Raw genomic sequence first — 10081 nt, forward strand, 5'->3', positions numbered from 1 at the left:
AGAAGGGGCATGGGAGCCGTGTGCTGGAGGTTAATAACAAAGTTCCCAGTTGCTGTTCTTACCAACATCAGGACCGTCACTGAACTATTTTCAAAGAGAAAAACATGCCACCAGCCAGTGATCCTATAGAGCTTGGGCTTGGACTGTCCCAGGGGGAAACCTAGCCCTTCCTGTCATGGAGAGCTCGAAGAGGCCATAACACACATTGTGTGTGTAATCATATTGTGCTGGAAATACTCTCATTTGCATGTTGTGAGTTTTTAAATTTAAATGTGTGGGATTCCACTTTTATTTTTTAATGTCTACAGGTTCTACAGTCAGATCCAGGTGTCCCTCCTGTCTGTGTTACGTATGGTCAAGTAACTAAGGGGTTTCTGAACCTCGGTTTCCTATCTATAAAACTGGAATAATAATATATAGCATATAGAGTTATTGTGAGGAGACTATGAAAATAAATACACTTGTTTAGCACATCATTTGGCATAGTAGGTGCACAATAAATGTAAGGGATTGTTATTAGCATTGAAATTATTATGGTAATAGTCGTAGAAGCCTCGAGCTGTCTCTTCTGGCTCTGCACTGTGGCTTCAATAAATTTGCTACAGTTTCCTCATCTTTGAAATGAAAGAGTTAAATTGCACATTCTGTCATTCCTATCCAGGTCAAAACATCTTTGAGTCAATGGATGTGCTATCTGCAAGTAAAATCATTATTTTTTACTATTTTGCTATTAATATTTTGAAAAGTCAGGGTATCATGGGTTTTTCAAAAGAGTCTGTTGGCACTCAAAAATATAGCAGTTGGATAATTCAACTGCTCCCATTTAGACCTTCCATTTTATTATGGGAGGCTCGATGATTTCAGAGACACAGTTTCACCAGAGGGTTCTCTTCCACTATCAACCTATGGAAGAAATGAAACTATACCAGGAACAAACTCCCTAAAGAATGACTCAGGAGGACCCCCCTCCCCCAGCAGTCAGACAGGGAAGTCACAGACCACATGGCCACCGGCTGACCCAAGGACCTCACACAAATGCCATACCGAGGAACAGAGAAGAAGTTGGGACTATTTTTCCTCATTGGCCACTCTAGGTTTTGTGGATTCTTCTACATTTTAAGGAAAAGAAGGTGGAGAACTTCTCAATGTCAGGCTAACCATTTGTTTAGACAAGGCATCTGAAAGTGCTTCCATCAGAGAACATTGGTTGGTGTGGTACTCAAGACCCACTGTGTTAAGGGAAACTCGACCACAGAAGTGGCGTGCCCTGGGTCAATTTTAATCCATTCTCCACAAACAACAAGGGGCGGTAAAGGTGGGGAGAGAATAGTGTCCCCTCATGGCAGGGGGCAGAGGGTGAAAGAAAATCGTGTAACTTGAGCCTGTTTGAGAATCCATTTGTCACACGAGGAAACAAGCGCACTCCAGGTTGTCCTAGGCTTATCACAAGCAAAACAACTATTTGGTGAGACTTCAAATAAAAACAGCCCCTCTCTACCTGCCCTCCTCAAGGTCCATGCTATCTCCAGAAACAGGAACCTGTTTGGTTATCTCCCTGCAGCCTCTGATTCAAAGACCTGTCACTTTGAGAGGTTTACGTCATCAGTTTAGAGCTCTGCCCTCTCTCTTTTCCCCTTTTGCCTTTCCTCTGAAGCATTCTGTCTGGTGACTACCAAGGAAGGACAAAAGTCGCTGAACAACAGCTCAGTTGCAGCATGGTGCCTGCTTTGCTGCTCTCCCAAGAGCAAGCGCCATTACTGCTGAATGAACCTGAGAAAGAGCCGGTCCTCTCTGTAATTTGGATGCCAGGCCTCCCAGAGTTAATCATCAGCTGCAGGCAGCACTTTCCCAACCAGGTCATAAACAAGGAAGAAACAGCCCGAGCATCACGAAAACACTAAAATAAGGAAGACCGGGGCAACTGAACATTTAAAAGTAATGAAGGTGAATTAGCTTGTTGGGGGAGAAATAAAGTAGCTATAAAATACAGCTTTCAATTAGTTGGAAACCATGCAAGAAATCTAAGTATGATTTCTAATGTGAATCTAAATATTATTGTGTCAATCTTCTATACTACAGACAGTTCTACACAGTTAAATGAGATATTCTCAAAAATTGCATAGGAAAAGCCAAATCAGCCATACAACAAATTCACAAGTTATTTTAAACAAGTATGTTTTCAGGTTTCAGTGGTAGAAACAGATTAAAATCAAATCTAGTCATCAACTCACTTCAATGAAGTCTCTACTTCATAACCTGAATCTTGGCTTTGAACCTAAACACCATGGACCAGAAAAATTCCAAACACTGGGAAACAAACTCGCTGTTTCCTAGACAGGAGTGAAGCCACATGCCCCGTTCATCCTCAAAGTTACAAGATACCATTGCCGAAAATAACAGGTTCTGAAAAAGGGCTGTGAAAACACCAATGGCTGTTAACAGGTACAAATAAAATATCTCCTCCTATCGTGCCAGAGGGAAACCACAATCAAAATAATAAGTTTTTGGTGGCTTGCAACACACACACGTACACACACACACGGAGAGAGAATGAAAGAGAGAGAGAGAGAGGAAAGTTCTCTAGTTACTTACTGGGGTGGTTTTGTCGTGGTGGTATTTTTCACATCAGCACTCTGCCTGTCCAGCTGCCAAGTGCCGGAGCACGCCGAGAGCAGCTGTTTCCTTCAGGCTGGGGCTCTGAGTCTTAACCAGTCACATGTACCTCCTGATAAATACCGCCCGCCACCGTGCCAGGAGGTCAGAAACTGAAGATCATTCTTCTCCTCACTTGCAAACCACCTCATAACCCCTAAGTTGGCTCGGCCATCTCATAAGCATGCAGAGCAGGACATTCCGCAATTTGTTTTCCTTTAGTGACAAAAGCCAAATAGCTGATAAGTCACACTGGAGGGCAGGTCACTGCAAGTGGAAAGTTAAATGTGTTTGCGTGTGTGTGTGTGTGCAGGGCGGGCGACTGGCAGGCTCCATGCCCTCTCATTTCACTGAAGTTTTCACTGGGGCTCTCCAACAGCAAGAGAAAGGATCACCAACTCACACAGCAGGTGGAAGTTACTCTGTGTTAACCCCGGAGTACAACTGTTTGGTTTCGTTTTCTCAGAATTCCAGGCTCCAGTTTGTTAGACCAGCCACAAGCCTGACTAAGTGGCTGGTGCTGGGGAAGGCAGACCCTCACTCATCATCTAAGAATGCTTAGGTTGGACTTCAAAGGCTGGGGCTGCTAAGCCAAGGGACTCTGAGGAGCAAATATGGGAGGGGTTAATGAAAACTATCAAAGGCAGCTTTATCAGAAGAGCTGGAACAGCTCGTGGAAGTTATTTCAGGTGGCTTTAGACCAAACTTCCACATTGTTATCTGCTGAATTGCCTCGAACAGTTGAGATTATCAGTGAGTGTGAATGCAAACAGAAATTATCACCAAGTCGACAACGCACTTTACAGACGCGCTGCTGCCCCCTTTGGTGTGCTGGGAACTTGGAGCAAACTGCCGTTTTCTGTGCTGCTCGCAAACATGACAAACCATCCCTGATGTTTCGTTGAATTCATATGTCTCACCTGAGCTGATGTTCCTACCCTTCCCTTTTCATCCTCCCTTCCAAGGAAAGCCCTTGAAGTATCTGACTTTGTATAGTGTCTGACCTTGGATGTCTGACTTCTTGCTATAGTAAGGGTGACACTTCCCCCAATCAGTGTCTGAGCCCGCCCTTCAGGTATGACATACAGGCAGCCTATTTGGCAAAGTGAACATACAGAAAAGACGGTTGAAGTCCCCCAGGGGATTTCTGAACCATAACGAGCCTGTTAAACTATTAACCCTGATTTTTAATACATAATATCTTACTCAACGTAAGAGCCTGTGTGAGTAATCTTTTATATTTAGGCTTTGTCTCATAATAATTTACAGTGTTAATCAAACCAGAAATTTCCCTCCATACAGAGGATACAGCGTTTTCTAGAATAACAGAAAAAGACAAAAACCCTCGGTCTCAGTAATTTGTTGTCAACTTGTGAGAGCCCAAAGAGCAAATGGGAAAATTTTGTAAGCACCAAAACAAATCCCTTTCTCAGCATTTAAAGTTAGGAATAGAAATAAACTTCAGATATAAAAATGCAGTGCACTAAAATACACATTTCCTTCACAGGCATTTTTGTTTATGTGTTGATGTGACAATCTTCAATTAGAAACAGAAAAAGAGGCCTACTGAGGATTTGAAACATTATTTTGATTTACTTATCCACTTGTATTTACGGTAATAGGAACTTTTGTGATCTGATGGCATCCATCAATCACTTTGTTTACAATTGACTGGGTTAATTATTCTGATGATTCATTGCATGCCACATAGTTAAAGAAAGAGAGACTTCTAGAAACTCCTCAATGCCCAATAGAGACAACAGCCTCAGGAAAGGTAAGTAGTATTAGTCCATTCTTGCATTGCTATAAATACCTGAGACTGGGTAATCTATAAAGAAAAGAGTTTAATTGGCTCGCAGTTCTGCAGGCTATGCAGGAAGCATGATACTGGCATCTGCTCGGCTTCTGGGGAGGCCTCATGAAACTGACAATCATGGTGGAAGGCAAAGTGGGAGCAGATGAGCCACATGGCCAGAGCAAGAGCAAGACAGAGAGGGGGCACTTTTAAATGACCAGCGCTTACCAGAACTCACTCACTATCGGTTGGGCGTGGTGGCTCATGCCTATAATCCCAGCACTTTGGGAGGCTGAGAAGGGTGAATCACCTGAGGTCAGGAGTTCGAGACCAGCCTGGCCAACATGGCAAAACCCTGTCTCTACTAAAAATACAAAAATTAGCCGGGCATGGTGGCATGCTTGAGCCTGGGAGGCAGAGGTTGCAGTGAGCCAAGATCAAGAGTGCACCACTGCACTGCACTCCAGCCTGGGCAACAGAGTGAGACAGACAGAAAGAAAGAAAGAGAGAGAGAGAGAGAGAGAGAGAGAGAAAGAAAGAGACATAGACAGAGAGAGAGAGAAGGAAGGAAGGAAGGAAAGGAAGGAAGGAAGGAAGGAAGGAAGGAAGGAAGGAAGGAAGGAAGGAAGGAAGGAAGGAAGGAAGGAAGGAAGGAAGGAAAGGAAGGAAGGAAGGAAAGAAGGAAGGGAAGGAAAGAAAGGAAAGAAAGAAAAGAAAAGAAGAGAAAAGAAACTCACTCGCTATCATAAGAACAGCACTAAGAGGATTGTACCAAACCATTAATGAGAAATCTGTCCCTATGATCCAATCACTTCCCACCAGGACTCACCTCCAACACTGGAGATTACATCTCAACATGAGATTTGGGTGGGCACAACATCCAAACTATATCATAAGTGTAAAGCAGGAGTCCCCAGCCCCCATGCCATGGATAGGTACCTGTCTGTGGTCTCTTAGAGGCCAGGTTGCACAGCAGGAGGTGAGCAGCAGGCAAGCGAGCATGACCATCTGAGCTCCGCCTCCTGTCAGATCAGCTGTGGCAATAGATTCCCATAGGAGCATAAATCCTATTGTGAACTGTGCATGCGAGGGATCTACACTGCATGCTCCTTATGAGAGTCTAATGCCTGATGATCTGAGGGGGAACAGTTTCATCCTGAACCCATCCCCATCCCCCCACTCCCAGTCCGTGGAAAAATTGTCTTCCATGAAACTGGTCCCTGGAGCCAAATACATTAGGGACCACTGGTGTAGAGATTCTTTTCTAGTTCTATAGCAGGAGAGGAAGGGATGAATCCTAAATCTTCCCTATGAAGCAAACTGTTAACACAGAGGCCAAGACCCAGGACCCTTTCAGTCAGAGTCCAGGACTGTGACTAAAGGTTCTACAATGACACAGCCTTGCAAAGAAATGGGGGAGAGCCCATCTTTCTGCCCACACTCCCTACCAGTTCCAAGCATTGCCTTCGACTCAAGAAGAGGTGCCCTATTCCTGTCAAGAGGCCACCTCCCACCTGGGCTTTGTGTCTCACCATGTGTCTCCCACCTGCTTAGGACTCTCAACAACAGCCATGCCTTCCCTTGCTCTCAGCGCGCACTCCTCATTAGCTAAACATGCTCACGTTCTCACATTGTCTTTATATCCCAACAGTCTTTCTGATTTTTGCTCTTTTTTTGTTTTTTGAGATGGAGTCTTGCTCTGTCGCCCAGGCTGGAGTGCATTGGTGCAAACTGAGCTCACTGCAAGCTCCACTTCCTGGGTTCACGCCATTCTCCTGCCTCAGCCTCCCGAGTAGCTGGGACTACAGGTGTCCACCACCATGCCCAGCTACATTTTTTGTATTTTTAGTAGAGACGAAGTTTCACCGTGTTAGTCAGGATGGTCTTGATCTCCTGACCTCGTGATTCACCTGCCTTGACCTCCCAAAGTGCTGGGATTACAGGCGTGAGCCACCGCACCCAGCCAGCCTTGCTCCTTTAATTACCGCCCTAACTCCTGCATTCCCTCCACAACTAAGCTCCTGAAAAAATACTTGTCTCCACCATCTCACATCCCATTTAGTCTCAACCTGCTTGTGGCTTGGCTTTTTTCCCCCACTTCACTGAAACTGCTCTTTCCAAGTCCCCAAAGACCAAAGGTAACTGAAACTTTTAAAATTTTTTTTTTCTTTTAATTTTTTTGAGACGGAGTCTTGCTGTGTCACCCAGGCTGGAGTGCAGTGGCATGATCTCAGCTCACTGCAACCTCCGCCTCCCAGGTTCAAGCAATTCTTCTGCCTCAACCCCCCAAGTAGCTGCGACTACAGGCACGTGCCACCAGGCCCGGCTAATTTTCATGTTTTTAGTAGAGACAGGGTTTCACCATGTTGGCCAAGATGGTCTCGAACACCTGACCTTGTGATCTGCCCGCCTCAGGCTCCCAAAGTGCTGGGATTCCAGGTGTGAGTCATCTTACTTGAACTTTTGGCTCTGTTTGTCCCAACTGACCAAGCACCCCTTGAAAAACTCTCGCACAGTGTCTATAAAATTTTACTACTACCTCCTTCATCCTCCGGTCTGGACTTCTCTTCTGCTATCTGTCCCTTAAGTGTGAAAATCCTCTGTTCTCATCTTGCACTCTTACCATCCCTCATATGTTCTGATTTATTACTGAAGGTCTGCGGTGATTTCCTAATTAATCACCTTGCCTCCAAAAAGCCTGTCTCTGCTCTCAATGTATGTTTTACACGCTAGGACTGAAAGCCTCTCAGGGCCATCACAGGCAAGTTTGTATCCTCAGAACCTAGGACAGGGTTTGACTCCCACTCTAGCTGCCTGCTGCTTTTGTACATTTCGCTGCGGTTGCATTTCTTTCTGTATTATAATTAGGTCTACATGTGTCTGTGTTCCATCCAAAGGTTATCAACCTAAGACAAAGCTTATGACTAATTCATTTTATATCCTGCAATGCCTAATACAATGCCTGGCATGTATGAGACACATGGTGGAAACAATTCTCAATGAATAAATGAATAATTAAAGAGAAGGATCTTCTGTCTAGCCCATTAAGAAAAAAATATAAGAAAAGTTTGTAAAACTTGATTTTGTATTAGGCTACCAAAAAAAATTGTAAGTAATTTCTTTCCAAAAGAAATTGTCAGACCACATTCTATGATCACACTGTAACAAAACTATGCATTAATTACAAAAGGATAAGTCAAAAAGACCCTAAGCTCTTGGGGAAACTTCAGAGTTCTTAAAAAAAAAATCATTGATTGGAGAATAAATTAAAAACACAATTACAGAATGAATGCTTAGAAGGTTTCAGTGATGAGAATACCACATATCAAATATTGGGAGACACAGCCAAAATAATAATTAGAAGCAAACTGACCCAGGAAGAAGTAAAAAAAAAACCAACACATCAGTAACCATGGAAAAATGTAAAAGTTAATAAGAAATGATTTCCAAAAAAAGCTTTTAGTTTAGATTACTTACACAATCAAGTTCTCTCTGAACTTCAAACACAATTAATTCCCATGGTATATGAAGTGTTCAAGTGGACAAAAGTAACAGAAAGCTAACATAACACCCTGACTTAAAAAAAAAAAAAACTGATAAAGCATAATAAAGAAAAGCACAGACTAACTTCGTATGTAAAGATAGGTTACCCTAAAGATGTAAAAAGTAAGGCTGGGAATAGTGGCTCACCCCTGTAACCCCAGTGCTTTGGGAGGCCAAGGTGGCAGGATCACTTGAAGCCAGGAGTTCGAGATCAGCAGGGGCAACATAGTGAGATCCCATTTCTACAATTTAAAAAAATAGCCTAGTGTGATGGCAGATGCCTATAGTCCTACCAACCTGGGAGGCTGAGGCAGGAGGATCACTTGAGCCCAGGGGTTCAAAGTTACAGTGAGCTATGATCACACCACTGCACTGCAGACTGGGCAACAGAGAAAAACTTTTGGATTGCCACAATCATCTTGAAAAGTCATTCGATAAAATTCAATATCAATTTTTTAATTAATAAAACAAAATTAAAAGACTGATTCTTAACATGACACTCACGTTAATTCAAATCTCAGATCAAACACAGGCATCATACTTAGTGGTAAAATACTAGAAGTATTAATGTTAAAATCAAAAACAAGAAAAGCATGCTCATTATCACTACCATCCATTTAGCACTGTTCTAGACATTTGAGCCACTGCAACCAGGCAAGAAAAAGAAATGAAAGAAGAATTTTATGAGAAAAATGGAGGCAAAAATATTCAACCTGCAGATTGAGTAATATTCATTTTCTCAATAGAACAAACTAAAATTTGCTTCTACATAATTAAAAAGTGAGGTGAACAGTTACAAATAAATATACAAAAATATATATAAAATAAGTATACAAATTAATTATTCTGGCCACAGAACAATTATATGGAAATATATGAAATTTTCTATATAACCCACAAAAACTTAGAAAATATAATAGAAAATAATTTTTGGCCAGGTGCAGTGGCTCACGCCTGTAATCCCAGCACTTTGGGAGGCTGAGGAGGGCGGATCACAAGGTCAGGAGATCAAGACCATCCTAGCTAACATGGTGAAACCCCGTCTCTACTAAAAATACAAAAAAATTAGCTGGGTGTGGTGGCAGGCGCCTGTAGTCCCAGCTACTCAGGAGGTTGAGGCAGGAGAATGGCGTGAGCCCGGGAGGCAGAGCTTGCAGTGAGTTGAGATCGTGCCACTGCACTCCAGCCTGGGCGACACAGCGAGACTCTGTCTCAAAAAAAAAAAAAAAATTTCTTAGTTATGGTATTATTGATAATAGCAACAACAAAAATAACATTTCTAGGAATAAAAAAAGTGAATAACCTATATAAAAATTTAACTTTACTGAGAAAATTAAAAACAGTTTGATACATTTTTCTGTATTGGAAAATTTTTCTCTATTGGAAAACTTAACATTGTAAATATATTAATTCTCCCTCAAATTAATGTATAAATATAATCAAATTTTGCTTAAAATCCCAAAGAAATTTTCCAGACAGGTCAAAAATCCTAAAGTTTATTTTAAAGAATAAAAAACTGAGAATGGTAAAGAAAATTCTAGAAAAGAACCCTGAGGGAGATATTAGGTACTAAATAGGCTAAAAATAGCGAGAATTTAAAGTTTGGTACTGGTGCCAAAAGAAGTAGAGCAGTGGAACAGAGCCAAAAGCCCAGAAATACACATAGAAGTACTACAGTAAAATGTTTATTGTATTTGTTAAATACGGTTTTTAAACTCAGTGGGAAAAGAATGAACTATTCAATAACAGATTAAATCATTAACTATTAGGAAAAATAAAGATGCAATCATTACTTCATGCCATACACAAAGTAAGCATGGTAGACTAAAGAGTTAAACGTAAAAATGATGTACAGCCAGCACAGTGGCTCCTGCCTGTAATCCCAGTACTTTGGGAGGCCAAGGTGGGCAGATCATCTGAGGTCAGGAGTTTGAGACCAGCCTGGCCAACATGGTAAAACCCCTTCTCTAGCAAAAATATAAAAAACTAGCTGGGCGTGGTGGTCCATACTTGTAGTCTCAGCTACTCGGGAGGCTGAGACAGGAGAATTGCTTGAGCCCGGGAGGTGGAGGTTGCAGTGAGTCGAGATCG

General features: G+C 42.3%; 1 protein-coding gene across 1 annotated transcript in view; it reads right to left on the bottom strand.

Moving 5' to 3' along the window:
* Positions 1–2706, bottom strand: part of RASGRP3 (RAS guanyl releasing protein 3) — an 86782-nt gene extending 84076 nt beyond the window's left edge. Inside the window, exon 1 of the mRNA XM_065527193.2 lies at positions 2593–2706. The gene's annotated coding sequence lies outside the window, so the exon portion shown is untranslated. The remainder of the gene's footprint in view (positions 1–2592) is intronic.
* Between the last annotated feature and the right edge of the window lie 7375 nt (positions 2707–10081).

This window comes from Macaca fascicularis, chromosome 13 (genome assembly GCF_037993035.2).
Source record: "Macaca fascicularis isolate 582-1 chromosome 13, T2T-MFA8v1.1".
NCBI lineage: Eukaryota > Metazoa > Chordata > Mammalia > Primates > Cercopithecidae > Macaca > Macaca fascicularis.